The sequence below is a fragment of the Macaca thibetana genome, chromosome 10 (genome assembly GCF_024542745.1).
Source record: "Macaca thibetana thibetana isolate TM-01 chromosome 10, ASM2454274v1, whole genome shotgun sequence".
NCBI classification, from domain to species: Eukaryota; Metazoa; Chordata; class Mammalia; order Primates; family Cercopithecidae; genus Macaca; species Macaca thibetana.
The window spans coordinates 3,651,632-3,672,292 of record NC_065587.1 but is presented as its reverse complement, the minus strand read 5'-3'; the positions used below and the strand labels follow the sequence as shown (position 1 = coordinate 3,672,292).

At 57.3% G+C, this 20,661-nt stretch overlaps 2 protein-coding genes across 3 annotated transcripts in view; one reads left to right on the top strand and one right to left on the bottom strand.

Moving 5' to 3' along the window:
- Positions 1 to 833, bottom strand: part of CERK (ceramide kinase) — a 461,681-nt gene extending 460,848 nt beyond the window's left edge. The window contains exon 1 of the mRNA XM_050805874.1: positions 830 to 833. The gene's annotated coding sequence lies outside the window, so the exon portion shown is untranslated. The remainder of the gene's footprint in view (positions 1 to 829) is intronic.
- The window catches only part of TBC1D22A (TBC1 domain family member 22A), a 417,738-nt gene that overhangs the window by 381,244 nt on the left and 15,833 nt on the right, over positions 1 to 20,661 (top strand). The gene's annotated exons all lie outside the window — the stretch shown is intronic.

Here is a 20,661-nt window from a genome sequence, read left to right as displayed (position 1 = left end):
GGCTCCTGGGCTTGAGCCCCCTCGTCCCTGGGAGTTCTGAGTGGCCTTTCAGCACCCACCCACCCTGAGCTTTCGCATGCCCCGTGGGACCAGGACTGATAAGGTGAGCAGGGGTGGTGGACATCACTGCTCGTGCCCCCAGGACACCTGTGGCCCTCAGAGCGGGAGCTGCCTCATCGGGACCCCTCTTGCACCCTGTTGCGTAGGTGGGGTGGTGGCAGACGTGCACTTGCCCCCTCTCCAGAGCCCCCAGACCTGTCCCGGTGTCACATCTCATGGCAGATCTCCTCCCAGTCGGCCCAGGGCTGCGGGTGTCGCCAGCCCGTGCTGTGCAGGTGGGAGTGTGAGCAAACCTGGCCCCAGGCCCTGGCTACATCTTCACTTGGCGCGGGCATAGAAAAAAGGAAAATAAGATAAAATGGAAGAAAGTGGAAGCGCTTGAGGAGGTCTTCGTGCCGCCTTGTGATCCACTTCCAGTCCAGGAAGCCCTGGATCTGTACGGTGTGTTCATTTCGTTACTCTAATTAGTTTGAGGATTTTCAGGGCAAACATGATAGGATTTCTCAGTTCAACTTTGGGGTGTTTGTTTTTTGAGATAAAGCACACAGGAGAAGTTGCATTGATCTTTTAATTCCTCATGCAAAGAAAAAATATTTGCTCTTCTCTGATTTAGTGTGTCTGATTCTCACCGAGGCTGGAGGGGCTGGTGGGATTCAGTCAGAGTGGACGCTGGAGCATGGTGACGTCCCAGCCCTGTTGTCACTGCCCCCTCACTGCACAAAGAGGGGACAGGTACTGCCCCTTAGTGAGGAGCTGAGGACCCCCTGCACCCCCCCTGCACTCCTGCTTTCCTTCTCCCTTAGGGCAGCTTTCCCAGGCCTCCCTGACTTTGGGGTGCTGGATGCCTCTGCCTAAAGCCCCACATTCTGTGCCCCTTGGCGCCCTGAAGCTGCGCCTGCCCCCAGCAGCCTCTCCGCCACTGTCCCTGCAGGCCTGCCTAGCCACCTTCACCAGCCACACTGGGCCGCACCCAAGCCTGGCCCCTGAAGCAGGTGGTGTCTTCATGGCTGCTTAGCACTGGGGAAGATGGGTGGGCGCAAGTGGGAAAATCGTCATGAAAATGGGCCTCCCACGAGGTTGGAGTGAGGAGTGTGCGGTCCCTGCCAGTGGGGAGTGGGGAGTGGGAAGGGAACCTTCTCAGACAGGAAGTTTGCGTCTCTGAAAGGGGCTGGCCCTGCCTTTGCCTCCCTCCTCAGGGCTCAGCGTCTCCGTCCGTGTGATGTTACTGGCCCCCCCCCCCCCCCTGCTCTCAGGGTTGTTGCAAATGCTGGGGAAACACAGGTGCTCTGTGGCGTGTCATTGTCAGTGCCACTGTCACCTGATAGGATCCCTAGTCCCCCAGGCGTCCAGAGGCTCTGGCACCCATGGGGATACCTTGTGAGCCACAGTCCTCGTGGGATTGTCCAGGTAGCAGCACCTCACAACTGTCTCATAGCCCATCACTTTGTTGAGGAAGTGGCCAGAGCTACCGTTTATAAAAGTGACAGCATCTGTGCACCAGTCCCTTTGCAGTGTGCTCTGTGCTGCCAGCTAAGGACGCACAGACCCCACCCCAAGGTGCTCTCGGCCTCTGGGGGACAGGGAGGGCAGTGGACAGTGATGACCTGTGAGCTGGGGAGGGGCGAGCAGTAGGACACACAGACCCCACCCTGAGGCGCTCTCGGCCTGTGGGGGACAGGGAGGGCAGTGGACAGTGATGACCTGCGGGCTGGGGAGAGGCAAGCAGCACTTCTGGAGAAGTGCAGGCGCCGTGCATCCCCGGCTTCCCAGCCACCCTCCCTAGTTAACTTTGCCTCTTCCTTCCCCTGAGCTGCAGGAGGCAGGTTTTGGCAAAGGCTGTCCTCGGAGAGCCCCCTCGGTGGGTCTTAGGGTATTTGCCAATTCTGTGTGCTTTGCAGTTGACAAGCATCTTAGTCTCTCTGGGCTGGAATAACAAAATAGCATGGACGGTGGGCTTAGAAACAGTGGACATTTACTCCTCAGTTCTAGGGGCCGGGAGGCCATAACCAAGGCACCGGCAGACCCGGCATCTGGTGAGGGGCCTGCTTCTGGTTCATAGACAGCACCGTCTGCCATGTCCTCACACGGCGGAACGGGGAGGGGCCTCTCAGCGTCTCCTTCATGGAGGAACCAGTCCCGTCCCCGAGGGCTCCCACTCATGGCCAGTCACTTCCCAAAGACCCCGCTTCCTAATACCACCACCTTGGCATGAGGATTTCAGCTGATGGAGTGGGGAAAATGCAAATGTTCCAGCTGTAGCACGTTATGTGGCAGAAACCCAGAGTACCAGGAGGCCAGCTCTCGGCCTGCGGCCATCCTCCCTGGGGGCCCAGCCTGGACTCAGCCTTTTGGCTCGGCCAAAGCCCTTGTGAGTCCCACCTTGAGCCTCTGCGGGAGGGTGACGTCATGTGCTTTATCGCTTTGTTTATGTGCTTCAGTCACCGTTCCGCTCCTGCAGCGACCAGTCAGGCACAGAACACGGAGGCCGCCAAAGACAGGCCCCTGGTTCCAGTCGCCCCCATGGAACTGTGTGTCTGGGGCCCAGTTGCCCAGGAAGTACCTCAGAGGACACCACTGGCACAAGCCACAGGTGCTGACGTGGCCGCACCTCCCAGGGCCCCTTAGCAGGTGTGCACCTGGAGACAGGTGTTCACCCAAACATGAGCCGTGGAGGGCTCCCGACTGGGTAGGCCCGGGGTCTGCATTGTCAGGGGCTGGTTGGGGCGGCCTCAAAGGGGCTCTGGTCTCCACCCAGCTCCTGTGTTCCCTCCTGTACATTGAGCATAGCACTTCCAGGGGGCTTTGGGTTAGCTCCCCATCCTGTTCTCATGACAGGCTGCTCGACGGTGGCCCGCTGGGACAGGAGAGGGACCACCGCTCCTGGGTGAGCCTAGGACACTCACCTTCCAAGCCCCCTGCTTCCAGCCACTTAGAAGGAGGCGCGGTATCCTGGCCGGGGAGGTTGTTAGTGTCTGCCCGGGGCGCCTGGGCTGAGCTGTGCTCGCTAAGACCCAAGTTTGTGTTCAAGAGTGGCGGCGGGAGAAGCCCCACTCTCACTGCCTCACCGTCCTGCTTATGCCTCCAGATAATCCCATTGTAATAAACTTAATTCCTGCCGGTCCCTGAGAACCAGCCTGTGGACCTGTTGCGACGTCCACATCGTGTAACTGCTCCTGTTACACTGTCAGTCTTGATTAGGGTCCCATTCTGAAATGTCAAGCTGTGGTCTTGTCTGCACTCGCTGATTCATTCATATCTTTTTATAATCATTATCAGATGACACCTCTGTCGCTTTGGAGATGCGTAGCTAGGAGCAGCGGTGACCCCCACAGTGAAACCCCGCAATTTTTGAAGTGATTTCTCCTCACTGGGAGCCACAGACCTAATGTTGAGCAAAAATTGAGCTGTGGGTATTTAGAAATCAATTGAAAACGTCGCATCGATCAGGCTCTGAATGTGCGCGCGCTGAGTCTGTCTGTTCTTCCGGGCGGCCCAGGCTGCTCTGCTTATTTTAAAACACATCTCATCGGTTGTGAAAATGCTGCCGTGTGGCGCCCATTTCGGGAGACAAGCCTTGTTGATCCGGAAGCTGGCCTCGTTTGGCAGCCAGCCGGGCCTGCAGGGGATGCCTGCCCCTGCCTTCCCTCCTTCTGCAGACCCTGGAAGCCTGGTCCTGCTGGCCTGGGCCTGGGGGCTGTCCCTGGGGCCCGGTTGCTGCTCTGGCTTCTGCAGCCCTGTGAGCATTCCCCATGCTGGTGCAGCTTATCACAAAGTGCAACTTGCCGCCTACCCCCAAAAAACCTGCCTCCCACAATTGGCAGCACACAGCCCTGGGCAGGTGCTGGAGTCGGAGGGGTCTGGCATACAGACTCCACAGCCCTGGCTCTAGGACTGCTCTGGCTTGTTAGTGTGTGTATTAGTCCATTTTCGTGCTGCTATAAAGAAATACCCGAGTCTGGGTAATTTATAAAGAAAAAGAGGTTTAATGGACTCACAATTCCATATGGCTGGGGAGGCCTCACAGTCATGGAGGAAGGTAAAGGAGGAGCAAAGTCACGTATTACATGGTGGCAGGCAAGAGAGCGTGTGCAGGGGAACTGCCCTTTATAAAACCATCAGATCTCGTGAGACTTACTCACTACCACGAGAACAGCACGGGAAAAACCCACCTCCATGATTCAGTTACCTCCCACCAGGACCCTCCCATGACACGTGGGGATTGTGGGAGCTACAATTCAAGATGAGATTTGGGTGGGGACATGGCCAAACCATTTTAGCCTGCAGCCTTGATCAGGTCACTCTGTCCTTCCTCACCCAGTCCTGGAAGCAGACAGGTTCCCATCGGTAGTCCTGAGAGTTGCCCCCATGCTTTTTGCCTTCCCCTTACGCACACATTTATAATCCTCGGGCCAGCTCTCCCACAGAGGGCGGTTGTCCCCAGCTCAGAGATGAACTTGACTGGAGCCACACAGCTGGTATGTGGCACTGTGAGCTGAACTCAGGGCAGCCGACTCCACGCCTGGACTCTCGGCTTCGTCCGCTGCCCTGATTTTCTTCTGTGCCTTCGGGAAGGCCCTCCCAGCCACCTCACTCTGAAGCAGGCACCATGATTCTGTAAAGAAATGGGATTTGAGCCACACGCTGGTTTGTGCCATGTACCTGCTCTTTCCTACATTGCTTGTAGTGTTTTCCTAGAAAGGAGGGAAGAAGGAAGAAGGGAAGGGAGAGAAGGAGGGAGAGAATAAGGAAGGAAATGACTTGGCTAATACCTGAAATGCTACAGTTTTTTTTTATATCAAATTCTACTAGTTCCAAAATAGAGCTTAGCTGGATAATATTCTGAGTTGTGGCTGAAATTTCTATTCTACCAAGTGGTTTTCTGGCGTGAAATGTGTTTGGATTTTTATGGATCAATTTTATCAGTACCGGTGCTAATTGGACATAAACATCATCAGCCTCCTGTGTGCTGGGCCCACTAGTCGGCACTGAGAATTCTTCCCCCGTCTGCCACAGCTCTGGCCCCCGTGACTTTTTGCCAAGGTCAGCTTCTCATAGGACTGGCTCCCTCCATGTTCCCAGTAGGAAGATGGGAACTGTGGAGCCTACTTTCAAGCCCACCCCAGAAGCTGTTTACTTTCCCATCCATCCCCGCACACACACACACCCCACCCCCCCATCCACCCCCCCACCCATTCATCCATCCATCTACCCACCCACCCACCCATCCATTCACCCACCATCCATCCACCTATCCATCCATCCACCCACCCACCCATCTGTCCACCTACCCATCCATCCACCTACCCACCCATCTATCCATCCACCCATCTGTCCACCCATCTGCACATCCATCCATCTGCACATCCATCCATTCACCAGCCCTCCATCCACCCATCCATGCATCCATCCATCCCTCTAGCCACCCACCCCCATCCATCTACCCATCCCCTATCCATGTATCCACCCACTCACCCACCCACCCACTCCATCCATTTATCCACACGTATATATACCACACCCCTCCCATTCATCCAGCTGTCCATCTACCCACCCACTCATCCATCCATCCTCCTACCCTCCCATCCACCTACCCATCCATCCACCCATCCACCCAACCACCCACCATTCAGCATTTATTTGGACACATACTCTGTTGCTCTCAGTCAAGCACTGTGGAGGTCTGAGCCTTTGCCCTCAGGGGAGGCAGACTCTGGTCCCTGCTGGAATCATGCACAGGCCTTGAAGGTGACTACCTGGTGGAGACATTAAGAACCACCCAACTCCCCAGAGGAAGGTGCTGGGAAGAGGGTGTCCCACCTAAGCCTTGGCCTCAAAGGGACCTTTTCTCCTGGAAACCCCTCCTCTCTCTCCCAGAAGGGGAACCATCCAGGTGGATCGGTACCCTGGAGCCACCCCTGTCCCCACCTCTGCCCTGCTGAGTTTGAGCCAGCCTCAGTGGAGCTCAGAGTGTAGACTCTGAGGTCTACAAATCGATGGAGACCTGACAGCAACTTTTTGCCGGTAAGTCTATAAATCTCTGGCCTGAGTACTTGGCAGTGACCCTTTAATATTCCTGAAAAGAAAGAAAAGGGATCCTAACAGCAGAGGATTTACAGCCAGGATTTTACTGGAATTAGGAAGTAAAAGCCATGCTGTGCCAGCTAGCTAATGAGTTTTGAACCGCTTCAGGAATTAGCGTGCGTTTAGAGTATCACCATCAGTGCAGTGGCCCTACACCTTCTGGGGAATGGTGCTCTACCTGGAATGATACTTAGGCACTGCCTGACGTGCGGAGAGCCTGTGACTGAACAACAGAAGCGGTCCTGGGAAATGCAGAGTTCTTTCCAGTGGGCAGCCCTGCCTGCAGGGTCCCCTGAGCTCTCTGACAGGCACCCAGCAGCCCTGCTTGCACCACGTGTACCCAGCTGACCCTAAGCTCTCTGACGGGCGCCTAGCAGCTCTGCACGCACCGTGTGTACCCAGCTGAGCTGTTGATGCTCAGAGGTCCTGTCAGAGGCAGCTGTTTGAACATTGGTCCCTGGAGTTGCCAGGGGTGCAGGAGGAGGGCTGGGCCTGGGGGTGAAGGCTGACGACTGCAGCCCTCCACTTCGCCTGCAGAGACAGGATGCCGGAAACATGTGGAGAGGTGTGCACTTACGGCGGGCCTGCTGCCTCCGTCTCCTCCAGCATCCTGTGTCCTGCCGGGCTGGCCGTGGTGCCTGGCCACACTCCGAATCAAGCCTTTAGTCTGTGATGTCCAAAGGCCCCTCCTCCAGCACTCCGCACCCTTGGTTCAGCCCGATGTCCCTGGACGGTGTCGTGGGATCCTGTACCTGAAGATGTGGGAGGCAAACTGTTCCCAAACACCAGGGTAAGGGTGTCTCAGAATATCACTGTCTCTTTAGAGAAAGGACCCTCTGCCACACACACCCCTCCTGAGCTCCTGTGCTCACTGCTCATCACTGTCAGAGCCGCGCACTTGGACTGCCAGGACCTGTGAGGACCTGCGGGTTTCTAGTGGCTGCAGCTGCCCGTTTCCCTTTCCAGAGCTCCTCTCCCAGAGGACAGCGTCCGTCCCAAAAGGTCCTTTGTGTTTGGAAAGGGCCCTTTTCTGGCACAGGCTGCAGCATAAAGATGAAGTGAGACCACTTCTACCGTACCCCAGAACCCACCAGCCCCACCTTGGGGGGCTCTGAGGCCTTGGGACGCCACGCAAGGCAGTCTTTGTGACCGCACCAGCGTCCTTCCTTGGCCCCTGTGCTTACTGCGCCCCTGTCTGCCTGGCGTGCACACAGTCTACAAGCACACACACGTGCATGCACTCAGGGCACACTCAGGGGCTCTCCAGAGTCAGTACGCACCACCTGGGGGTGCGTCGGTGTTACTATCTCCAGTCAGCACTGGTGGGACTGGATGCAGCTCATGAAGGTGCCTGCTGGCTGGGATCCTGGGTCTTGGGGTCTGGAGGCGGCTGAGCTGTTCGGTACCCCTGGACCAGAGCCATGTAGATGTTGATTTAAATCGGAACTACCTTGGTGATGGTGGCAGACATTAATAAGTGCAGACCAGAGCCATGTAGATGTTGATTTAAATCGGAACTACCTTGGTGATGGTGGCAGACATGAATAAGTGCATACCACGTGCCGGCCGCAGCGTTTTCCTGTGCATCTCACCTTATTCTCACAGCAGCCTGGCAAGGGCAGGGCCGCTGTTAACACCTGTTTACATCTGGGGCAGGTGGATGACCGAGCCCCGGATCCCTGCCTGCGTCTTCTGCCAAAGGTTGGCCCAGGCAGATTGGGAAGGTGCTGGTTTCTCTGTGGAGAGGTTCAGCATCGTCCTTTACATGCCCAGGTCACTGGCAGGGCCCTTGTCTCAGGGAGGGGCCCGTCTAGCTGGTGTTGCAGGGAGTCAAGAGGGCAACTGCTCTGTGGAAGGAGGACCCTGAGTGGAGAGGTCCTCAGCCCAGAGTCCTTGTTAGCCAGCACCTTTGACCCCTTGGACTGTCGTGTAGTGACAACCAGAAATGCCCCAACTGAGAATCACTGACTAAGTCGCTAGCGTGCAAGATTGAATTGCCTTTAAGACATGATATTACAAAAGCATCGTCATATGAAGGGCTGATCAAAGACTATGCAGCCAGAAGGCAGGGAAGGGCTCTCGTAGAGGCCTGGCAGGCAGTTCATTCGGAGAGGTGTTCTTGTTTTAGGATTTTTTATGTTTATGGTATTTGCCAGCTTTTAAATTTCATAGTTCTGATTTTTTTCTAAGTAAGCACCTACCTGCACTGCCAGTTTTGAACTCATATCTCATGTTCTTTTTCTTTCTAAAAGAAGGTTCCCACATTGTGTAACCTTCGTGGCCTACACAGCCTGGGTCGGCCTCAGCCCGTTTGAGAGTCAGCAGAGTGGATCATCCAAAAAGTAGGGGTTGACCAGGGGGCCGCGGCATGGGAACGCACTGGATTGCTGGCCTGCTCCGTGCTGTCCCTTAAAGCAGGGGTTGACCAGGGGCTGCAGCGTGGGATGTACTAGATTGCTGACCTGTTCCATGCTGTCCCTTTCACCCAGGGCTCCTCGCGTTCTCGTGCTGCTGGCTTTCCTGATAACCTCCAAAGCCGTTCACGCTAGTCCTTGAGTGGAATTGTTAAAAGGCTGATGAACTCTCTCTTTCCCCAGCTCAGAATCCTGCCATCAGGTTGAAGCCCTTGATTACAGTTGCTAGATAGAATTGATGAAGAGACAGCAGAAGAGACGTTAGAGAAAAATCTATAAGCTTTATTCCTGAAGAGAGAAAGCCCAGGCCTGTGGCTCCTTTGGGCCGGGCCAAGAGAGCGTTGGCAACTGTTATCTCTGATGTCGTCCCCACCCATGGCACAGCTTAATCTCCACCCTACGCAGCCGGCACCGACGCCACTCTGTAATCATTCAGAGATAATCAGATTGGATTAGCTTTCAGACTGGGCTGCGGGAATTGATTTAGACTGTGTTACAGGACAGGCAGCGAGATGGTTCTTCCTGATACGTGGTCTGTGACTCGGTGGCCCGTTCTTGATAGGGCGGTGGGAGGGCTTTGCCTGCCGGGACGCAGGAGGTCTCCTCATCTGTGCAGGATGGGACGCCAGGGCTGGGGGATCTTCCCACAGACCTTGTTCCCTCTGTCATCTAGCTCCAGAGGCGGGTCTGTCACAGGTCAAGGGACTAGGAGAAGGCTGTCTGCCCACCCGGAGGCCTCCACCCTTTCGGATGACACACATTCATTCATTCATTCACCCGTTCATTCGAAAAATACCACAGCCCAGCAGCTGGCCCGTGAGAGTGGCAGTTACATGGAGATTGCACTGACGGGGCTGGGGAGAGTGGGAAGACACAGTATTAGGTGAGAGGGAAGGGCCGCTGCGGGGAAGGAAGGCAGCCGGCTACCTGGCCTGAGTCTGGAAGGGCAAGGGAGGAGCAGCGGCTCCAGCCAGGCCGGGCCTCGGCAGGCAGTGGGCACTGTCCATCCTGGGGCCGACAGGGAGACAGGGAGGGCTCTGCCATCTGCAGGGGACTGAGGAGCAACACTAAACCAACTCGGAGTCGGTCTGCTTTTGCTATAATCAGTTGCCAAGCACAGGCAATGCCAGAGATTAAATATTCCTCCCTGTAAAAGGCGTTTTGTTCATGTAAAAACCATTTCTGTGACTCCTGTTACCTTTTAATAATAGATGTGTAAAGCCTCAAGTGGGCGTGTTTTGCTGACTTGATCTTGAGTGGATCCTGCTGCCGGCCTGGTATATAGCACGTAGGGGTCTGTCGGAGGGCTACCTGGGGGGCTGCGGTCCTCCAACAAACACACGCTCTGCACCCATCTCCCAGGGCATTGTGAGGACCTAGGGGTCATGCATAGTGCCCTCAGAGAGGCCTTGGGGCACAGGTGCGCCCTGCTCTTTCCATCCTGCGCTTGGCCTTCTTCCATCCATACGTTGGTCACACATGGAGCATTTGCTGTTTCTGGCAGTTCTGATGTGGTGGGACAGGGCCAGGCTAGGAGTGAGCCCCACCACGGGGCTCCTGGTCTGTCCTTAAGGGCAGGAGCGGACCCAGCGGTGAGCACAGGTAGCCTGGCTGCACTGTCAGCAAGGAGCTGTGCCCAGCGGCCAGAAGGGAGAATGGGACTCAGAGCCAGCGGGGAGCTAGACTATGTCGCTTCTGGGCAGAGGCCGGAGGCCCAGCCTAGGGAAGGGTGGGAAGTGGAGGCCACTGAGGGCTTGGTGTGAAGCTGGAGCCCTCTAATCTGTGGGGTTGTGCTGCTCCTGGGAGGGCTGGAAACTCCCCACCAGCCTCCTCCTTCCTCCTAGGACAGTGCCAGGGAAGAGGCTCTCACAGGCCCTTGATTCCAGAAGTGGCTCAGGGTGGGGTGGAGACCAGAATCAAAGCACAAAACAAAGCTGGTCTGAACTGATGAAAAACGAAGCATCTCAACAGAAGCAAAATAAATTTTTAAAAAGCCCCGAGAGGCCACCATCCCATTGGACAGGTGGGATTCCTGCAGATAAAGTGGCCCCGGCAGGTGTGCTCCTGCCCTAGTGACAACATCTGGGGAAATCCTGTCACAGAGAGGCACCTCCCAACACAGGGGACCTCTGCAGCCACCGGACGAGGAATTCCAGAACAACCCGAACGATTTAAAAACACAAATAGAGGCAGAGAAGAGAAACCATATGGCACGAGAAAAGAACAGTTGGATTTTAAAAATAGAAATCTGAAAAAGGAGGATGTGCCTAAGAGAGTTTGGTGATCTTCGTTGAGAGAACAAACACCCACTCAGAATCGCTTGAGACCGGGTGTGGGGTGGGTCTCGAGGGCCTGAACAGAGTCCCCTCCCTGGAGTCCTTCCTCCCTGGATTCCTTTCCTGGGGTCCCTCTCTCTTGGGCTCCTCTCCTGGGGTCCTTCTCCCAGATTTCCTCTCCTGGGGTCCCTCTCTGCTGGGTTCCTCTCTCCTGGGTCCCTTTCCCGGGGTTCCTCTCCTGGGGTCCCTCTCCTGGGTCCCTCTCTCCCCCGGGTTCCTCTCCTGGGGTCCTTCTTCCAGGATTCCTCTCCTGGGGTCCCTCCCTGCTGGATTCCCCTCCCCTGGGTCCCTCTCCCGGGGTTCCTCTCCCAGGGTTACTCTCCTGGGGTCCCTCTCTCCCCTGGGTTCCCCTCCTGGGTCCCTCACCTGGGGATTTCTCTTGCAGTGCCTGCTTGTGCTTCAGGGACCGAATACCTGACCCAGCCTTGCCACCTCCTGGCTCTGGTCCCACCTAGCCACAGCTTCCCATGTGTCCCTTCATGCAGGTTCTGGGGGGCCACAGCTTCCCATGTGGCCCTTCATGCAGGCTGTGTGGGTGAGTGGGCGAGTAGGTGGAGATAAGGGAGAGTAAGTGTGGCAGTGGAGGAAGGAAGCTGGCATTTGTCACTGGCCACTGAGTGATTGGTGCCCGTCGCTGGTCCAGTCCCCTGGGGCTGGGGTCACATGGCTCGGGGTCCCCTCAGGAGCTGCAGGCAGGGCTGGACCGCAGATGTGTCCGTGGCACGTTGTGGTTGGGGGACAGGCTTTGCCGGCCTGTGGAGGTGAGCTCACGGCCCAGCGGTGGCAGGAATCACGGACGCTCGCATCTGCTCCGTGGCATCCTGTGCGGCCTCCATTTATTTCCCTCAAATGGCTTTCAAAACCTTCTAAAAATAGGAGCTTAATGAGACGTTTAGCAAAATGCCACACAGTATTTATCCCTGCGCTTGGCCGCATTGTTAGTTCTTCAGGAGAAAAAGCTCTCCCGTGTACACAGCGTGCCGCCCCCACAGGCACGGGCCAGGCTGGCTGCCGAGAAGGCTGGAGGAGGCGGGCAGGACGGAGTTGTGGCGGGACCGCTTCCCTGCCCAGGTGGGCAGCTTTGTGAAGACTGGTGGGGAAGGGACATGATCGAGGCTATCAGTCCTGCCCCTGGAGCTCACAGAGGCTGGAAGGATGGCAGAGCCGGCAGGGCTGCAGGAGGTAGCCGCAGTGGAGAGTCAGGGAGGAAGGTTCTGGAAGGAGGGCTGGCATTGGGGCCGAGGTGGCTGAGGCTCTCGGGCTTTTAGAGACTTGTTCTTTGGAGGATGTGATGACCTCCTGGGAAGGTTTCCTGATGATGTGACTTACTCGTTGTGGACCAGGGTGACTGTCACCTCCAACTTAATGGGAGGCCTTGGGCCCTTTGGCCCAGCCCTCATCTCTGGTCTCTCTGGGGTATGAATCCCCTCCAGAGCCTCAGATGAGCCCCTTCAGAGAGGAGGGGCCTCCTCTCCCATAGCAGAAACCCTACAGCACTGACTCCTCAGGGGCAGTGGGGCGGGGCCTGTGCACCAGGAGCAGATGGGCCCCAGGCCGGGATTGGTCTCTCTGGTCTCTCTGTTCTTGTCTATAAAATGGGTGGACTCTGTTCCTCCAAGCCTGTTAGCGTTCATGAGGAAAGGGTCAGGAAGGGCCCCGTGCGGCACGGGGCACAGTCACTGGTGCGCTGTAAACGCCCCTGAGATCAGTGGCAGCCACAGTCCTGGGCACCGCCACCCTGTTCAGGGAGAGTGGGAAACAAATATCACCAAGCACGAGTCAGATTTGGAGGGCACTGGGGAGCGGGCGGCCCTCCCGGCTGTGCTCACAGTGGAGTGGCGAGGGCTCCAGGCAGCTTTGAGCCTGCCTCTGAGGCCCCGAGTTCATCTTTTGGACATCTCAAAAGTCAGTAAACACTCAACCTAAGACTCACCGTGTGCTCTTCCATCTCTGCCCCAGGGACATCCCACTTCCATCCAGAGCACCTCTCGAGCCTGTGCACCTGAGGCGGTCTGAGTGGCCGGGCTTGCTGGGTGGCACAGGAGTCCCTGTGCCCCGGTGCTTCTGCTGAGCCGCCTCTGCATGTGGGTGCCTGGGTCTTCTTGCCAAGCTGACTGCTCATTAGCTTGCCTACCTGTGGGCCACAAGCACGTGTGCCACAGCTCCACAGAGCCTGGCACGGGCTGGTGAGCTGCAGCGCCAGCTCAAGGCCAGTACGCGGTCTCCCCAGCCCCCTTCTGAGCCAGGCCCTTCTCTGTGTGTCACCAGGTGCCCCACTCCCACCCCCAGCATCATTCCCTGCACCCACAGGGCTCCCGTTCGTGTGACCCTCCCTTGGGACCAGATAGCTGGAGACCAGCCTCCGTCCCCACCGCCCTGCTGAGTGATGGTGCCATTCTCTTCCTTCCGTGGGAACTCTGTGGCCCTCACGTGGCGTGCATGTGGCTGTGTGGCTGGCACAGAGGCCTTGTGCTTCTGCCTGAGGCACCTGGCGTGACCAGCGGCCTTGCTCTTCCGGCCGTGATGCTGGGGCCGTGGGGTCTCAAGAGAGGATGTGGGATCCGCTGTGGCCCCTCGGCCTCTGAGGGGCTTGTGAGCAGCGTGGGGAGCAACCTGCTCCGCTTAAAGGAAAGGGTCCCGGGCCTGCTGGATTCGCGCAGATTCCTGCGAGCCTGGCTGTGCGGGCCCAGAGCCTCACCAGGCGATTGATCTGAACACACTTTTAAACACTGCGTGGTGTGGGGTTCTGTGTGACACTCGGCGCCCGCCCATGTACTCTCCACCTTCCCTGGCGAGGCAGGCCAGCAGCTTCCCGGCGCACTCACACAGAACTGACCTTTCCAGATCGCAGCCCCACTGCGTGCTTCCTTCTGCCCTCCTAGGCAGCAGAAAAATCAATGTGACAACGCAGACTTGAACAACTCGGGAAATGGAATAATTTTCACAATGTATGTTACGAGGAAAAAGATCATTTTGCTAGTGAATCTATGAAATCAACTTGTTGAAAGTCAATATTGCCACAGGTTTAAAGGTAGTCTTGGAGGCTTGGTCCATGGCTGGGAGAAGCTCTGGTACCTGGGCTCCCTCATGGCCCCTCTCCAGGGGGCCTTCCCGGGGGTCCTGAGTGCTGGGCTGTGCTGGCTGCTGAGCCAGGGCTTCTTCCTGTGGGGCTCGGGGAGGTCCCATGAGTCAGTTCTCCTGAAGGTCTTTCAGACCTGTGTGGTTACCAGTGACCTTACTCTCCTGGCAGAGTCCACCCTGTGTCCACCCTGGGGTTGAAGGAGACCCCCGGGGGAATGGAGAGCATACAGCCACCATGCCGGCCTGTCGGGAAGGAGCAGCGTCACCCAGGGGAGGACCCCTTAGCGGTGTGGACGTGGCAGTGCGGCCTGGTGACCTGCGCTTTTCAAGCTGACGGGACCAGCAGTGTCACCTCTGGGGTCTCAGCTCCCGAAGATAGGCCCACTGCGGAGGGCCGTGTGCCTAGGAGCGTGTGCGGCTGTGGTCCAGGCCTTACTCTGCTGCTGGCAGCCCATGTGAGGGTTCCTCTGGGCTGTCTGCCCGCCCGGACCTCACCCACTCTCCTGCGTGGATCTGACTAGAACCCGGTCCGAGGGCTCTGTGGTTCTCCTTTTATTCCGAAGAGCTGTTTCTGCCTGGCTAAGTGCCCTGAGATAAATTGTCACTAATGTTGGGAAGCAGACCTCTTTGTCCTCAGGTTGAGTTGACCAGTACGAGGTTATCTCTCAGTCATTTGTTCACAACAGTGGGTTCACAATCCAGACTGGGTCAGCGCGGCGGATTCCCCTTCCCTGGGTGAGAAACCACCGCAGCCTCCCACAAGGACCCCACCCTGGGCCCTGGGGGCACCGTGCCAGATCAGCGCAAGCTCAGGGTTCCCAGGCCGCGGTGGGTTCCTCCTCTGCTTCTGGCTGGCGGGCATCGGTGGCCAGTCATGGCATCTCAGCTGCTCCCCTCTTCCATGGGATGATGACCCCTCAGCGCACAGGCACATTCACGAGAGAGTTTCTGGCCGGCCACGACCCCCCACATAGCTGGTCCTGATGAGGCTCTCGCAGTTGCGCTCTCTGTTGCTTCTAAGTCCCAAAGCCACACTTGATGGTCACTCTTGGTGGCTCTCCTTGCTTATGAGATGGAACTAGTATTTACTGAGTGTGCTCGGCCCATTTATATTTGTCATCTCATTTAACTCTTGTGATGAGAAAGGTGGCATTTTCCCATTTTACAGGCCAGGGCATGGGGCCTCTGAGGGACAGCATTGGCCGCAGCCGCACAGCAGAGCCGGGACGGGGTCCAGATGTCTCTGACCCTTCGGGGGAGACGTAGGATGCCAGGGCGGGTCACGGGAAGCTTGCTGGAAGCAAGACCCCCGAGACCTGTGGGAGAAAAACACTCAGGCTAATTGGAAGTAGGATTGACTGAATAGGACAAGAAAAGGAAAAAAAATCACAGCCTATTTCATTCTGATATTAAAGGAGATCTGAGGTAGGCAGTTCCAGGCTGGAACAGCAACCTCAGTGCTTTCAGAAACCCAGTTTCCTGTCTTTCTTCTCTGCTGTCTGTGGCTTCCATTCTCAGAGGCACCTCGTGGCCTGAGATGGCTGCTGAAACTCCAGCCATTGCATCCATAGTCCAGCCTGGCAGCAGCAGGATATAAGGCACCTTTCCCTGCCAAGATAGCTACTTTTATGAGCTTTTCCTGAATTCCGCCCACTACTTCCAAATGCACCTCATGTGCATGAACTCAGTCATGTGGCCATATCTGACTTCAGGGGAGCCCGGGAAATGCAGTATTTTAGCAAGGCTCGTGTCTCCGTGAAGAAAATTAAAGTTCTGTTCCTAAAGACGGGGAGAGTGGCTGAACAGCTGTTGAGTGGTGCTTGGCAGCCCCTGCCATGGTGCTCCAGGCAGAGGAAACAGCATAGGGGGTGACCCAGGGGCCAGGAGAGCCTGTAGGCAGAACGCGTGAGAGAAGGGGGCCCGGTCTGCCTGGGGGTGGTGGGTTCTAGGGGGAAAGAGGTAGGGAGGTGGCCATGCAGGTGGATGGGCAAGGGAAAAGGGAGGAACTGTGGCCATCATCCAAGCGAGAGATGACAGATACCACCCCCCAGGAGTGAGCCAGGAAGCAGGTGCGTTTGCAGGGTGCCTAGGAGGTGTGCGTAGAACCCACAGGGTATGGTGATAGATTGAAATGGCGGGGGGCGGGGGCACAGGGCAAGGTCAGAGAAGAAGGAGAAAGAAACTGGGGACAATGTCTGCATTTGTTTATCGGGTGACTGGCTGAGTGCTGTTGCCAGAGATCAAGGTAAGACCCACAAGGGTAAGGGCAGCTTGACAGGGGCGACGATGAGTCCTGTGTGGAGGCGGGGAGTGGACAGAGCCTGTGGGAGGTCCGGGGACACTGGACTGGCCTATGGGTCTGAAGGTCGGCAGAAGTCACCCTTGGGCATGGGAGGGTGGGCAGAGAGTAGGAGGAGATGTGAGTAGCTGTGACTGCGAGTGGATGAGAAGGGCCGGGAAGAGGGTGCGTGGCTGGCGGGAGCAGAGGAGCTCTGGGGCCTCCTGGGCCCCCAGCACTGCTTCCAGGCCGTGACTTCTCCTCCCTCCTGTTGAGGAACAGACAGGTCCCCGGAACACGGGAGTCCCCTGTGGCCCTGTCATCCCCCCCTCCAGCCCACCTCCTCACACTCTGCACTTTTGAGAGCTGTTCCTAGTGTCCTGGTGTGGCCCTGCCATGCGCTGAGCGATTCCGGGCCATGAGTGACCTGCCTCATCCTCTGAGCTCTGTTACTTGACATTTGGCTTGGTTTCATCTCGACTGACTGTAGCTGCAGCCTTTACTTGTCACACGCAGGACACTGTCATGGCCTGGAAATGCCCCACCTCTGAAATTATGACTCTTTGACCACAGCTTTCCCCCTTCCTTAAACCTCAGGCCCTAGTATGGGCCTGGCAATGTGCAGACACTGTCTATCCCAGCCCCAAACCCGACAGGGTGCCAGGCTGGCTCCCCAAAGCCCTCAGGAAGCTGGGGGACCCCAGTGGTGCCTGTCCTGTCAGCCTACCCTGGAGCCGGTAGCGGTTGCCTTTAGCAGGCAGTGTGCCCAGAGCTGTCTGAGTTCAGACTGCAGCCCTGTTAGGCGGGGAGTGATGGCGGCTGCTCTGGGACACATGCCCAAGGTCCGGGATGCCAGAAACACAGCCCACACGGCCGCTCTTCCCCTCCCCACTCTCAGCGGCCCACTCCTCATGATTTCTGCTTTAGGAGCAGAAGCTGCCTGGCAAACCCGGCCTTTTCCTCTGGCGTTTTCACTCGGGATTGCTGTGGGAAGAGCCTCTCTGCTGCCCTGTAGATAGGCACCTGACCAAGGGTGCCACCTCTAGAAGTGGGCATCCTTCCCCGCTGCCCGCTGGGTATTTCCTGAGTGGCGCCTCCAGGGATAATGTGGCCACAGCATCTTGGTCCCAAATACCACAAGGCAGGAAGTCTTCATGGGTTGAAACAGGAAGGGCTGTGCCAGGATTTGCAGCGTCCTCTGCGTGTGGATCAGAAGTCTCAGCCGTGTGCCCAGGGATGAAACGGAAGGGCCGTGTGATGGGGACGCTCCATGCCGAGCCCGTATTTTCAGCACTGAAAGCCGCTTTTCTCTTTAGAATTCCTTTTTTGGAAAAAAGAAAAAATGAAATGAATTACAAGCACAGGCTACATCCCTGTGCCGTGAGAGACTCCTCACAAGGTGGATGTATTGAGGTGTCACCTTCCCAGGGCTGTCCTCCCGGCGGGCTGGCCAGCTCCAGCAGCTGCCACCCTGTCCCGGCTGGCTGTCACTGTCTTTCTATTTTTAGCCCTGGTTTGGTCCAGAACTTGACAAGATTTTCAAACTAATAACTGGATTGTCAAAGAAATCAGCTGTCAGAGCCTGTACTCCGGGCTCCCAGGATGGTCTGGGAGGGGGAGAGAGGGAGAGAGGCAGGAGACGCCCTGGGGATTCCCGGCCACTGTGGACCAGCGATCACGTTGGGCAAATGGTGGCATCGTCACTGACACAACTCAAAGGCATTAGGGCCGGCGAGGACACGTGACACTTGACATCGCAGCACCCTGCCCACGTCAGCAAAGGAAGCCCCTCTTTTCGGGCACCACGGCTGTTCTCCCGCAGGCTCCTGCGCTCACAAGACAGAGGATGGGCTGGGGCCGGCACAGACCCCCACCTGAGTGCCCACCCTCAGGGGCAGTGGCGTGGACAGGTGCAGCCTGACCTTTCTGTGCAGAGCTACCTTCTTGTCTTCTGTGTATCAGGCGGTATTCTGTATTCTTTGATCTTCTAGTTAAAAGGGCATTGAGTGTGACAGAAAGGTTAAAAATAAGGTAAATAAGGATGAACTTTTCACAGGCAATTTTCCTACCAGGACCTCTATGGTCCTCCTATGTCTATAGAGTGCACCCAGCGTCGTGTTACGTGTGACACTGGGTTCATCACTCAGCCCCTCCCCCTGCCGGCGAGCCCCCTCCCCAGATGGAGTTTCCCGTCCTCCCAGATGGCCGAAGCCAGGGCTGCTTATCTCTTGGAGAAGCTGGTCAGTGTTGACCGCCCACAGAAAACCCATACCCCACGCGCACACTTGGCGTGCGGTTTCAGAGACTGTGCGGAAGGTGACAGGTAGTGTCTGGGCTGGGACCAGTCAGAGCCTAGACTATCCGACAGCAGTCCAGGCTCCTGGCTTCCACATGAAGATGTCATTCTAAGTTTTAGGGCCAAGTAGGGACACATTTAGTGGGGACAGTCCCTGTAACCCTCTCCGAGAGACAGGGTTGTATGGTGGTCGGGTCCAGCGGCTCAGGAGGGCAGCCCTGCCACTGAGGGGGCCGGCTGCTTGACCCTGAGCTGTCACTAGGCTTCTTGAGCAGCCGTCTTCTCCCTCGGACATGGGGGGTATGGAGGACACCTCACAGTTGTCAGATCCATGCCTGGCTTGAGGCTGGCCGGAGTGAACACCAGGATGGGCAGCCTCTTTGAGGCGACCAGAGGAGGGACCTGGGGCAGCTGGGGAGGTGAGGGTGGGCTTGAGGCTGTCAGAACTCCCCTCCCTGCCTTCCTCCTGTCCCCTCCTGGGGGCGTCCCTCTCTCCCCTCACAGTGCAGTCCCCCACCCCGGGCTGGGTCGCACTGTCACCCGATGGATCCGTGAGTGCACTTGCCTGCCTGGTCACCCAGCAGCCCTCCCCTTCTCTGGCCCCCCAGCTGCTATCTGGGAGCCACTGCTGCCCGCGCCAACCACCCGATGCTCAGCAGGGTCTGCGTGCTGCACCCATCTGCCCTCTCCTTCCCGTCGTCCTGGTCACAGCCCCATGGTCTTAAGTCCCGTGAACCTTGGAGGCTTCCAGGGCACCAGCTGCTTGTGCATCAGTGTGGGCTGCACCTGGTACCATCCCTAGCCAGAGGGGCAGATGTCAGCACTGGGTCCTGTGGAGGAGCAGTGGCCAGGCACTGGGTGCCCCCGGCGTGCAGGTGATGCAGGATGCAGAGTGGCCATCTTGGGGTGCCGGGCGCCTCCTGTGGGGCGATTTGTCTCCTTGCAGCACTCCTGCGTGAATTATTTCAGCACCTGGGAGAGCAGCACGCGGCATAACCGTGGCACAAGTGCCGTGGTCTGCAGCTCCTCCCATCTGGAGAGAGAAACCACTCTGGGCGTGTGGAAGCCCCGCGGGATAGAGCTACGCTGTTCTGCACCTCTCAGCCGCTTTCCTGATCTCTTTTTGGGGTTCGTGATTCAAGTTCGTGACTGCAGACTCTGACACCACACACATTATCTTCTGATTATTTGGCGGCTTGAAACTTGTGTGTTTGTGGTGTGTGCACATGTCCATCTAGATGAAGTGAAGCTATGGCTGGGGCCTGCTGTAGGTGTCCTTGCTGCTGCATGGGCCGGGATGTGGTTCTCCCACGTTGCTTACCCATTCTGTGCCTGGCCTCGCAGGATGGTGGGTGCACTGTGGCGGCCCTTCCCACACGTGCGTCCCATGGCTCCCCACTTCAGAGCCGTCATGAGCCCTGTGTGGCCATGTGGTTGCCCTTTCTGGTTCTGGTTCCACAGCTTGCTGACCCTCGCTCTGAGTCTGCTGGTGAGGTGGTGTGGCTCAGCTCCCAGCCTCACCTTCCCTTCCCGAGGGCTGGGTAGGGCCAATGCCCAGACGGTGGTGTGGGACAGTGGACATCTGTCTGGAGGCCCAGCTGTTAGTTGGGGGCATCTCTATAAGTCACACGCTCTCCAAGCCCTCATTCTTTCTTTACTGAGATGCCAATTCCCCATGTCATGCTGGGTGTGAGGCAGGGGTAACTGGGGGTCTCCAGGCAGGTGCTTGGTGCCTAGATGGGTGCCGGGCTCTTAACTGGGTCTTCCCTGCGCTGCCCATCACCCTCCAGCCGGCAGGTGTGCCTGGGCTTCCCCTCCCTCCATCCCTGCACCCCCACCCCCGCATCTGTGAGGCTGCGTCTCACCCAGCACCACGGCCTTCCCAGGACGCCGCAGCTCCGGGAGTCAGGCTGAGGCTCTGGCTCGGGAAGGTTCTGCACCCAGCCCCTCCCTGACCTGGTGTCCAGTATGGCCTCGGCCAGCGCTTAGCGTTTGCATGCTTCTGTGGTTGACATCCTAGAAACTTAGCAGAATCAGCTCTATGTGACCCAGACGCTTAAGCACATTGAGGGCTGCAACAACAAAGTGCTTAAGAAAGTCCCAAGTAGAGGAGTT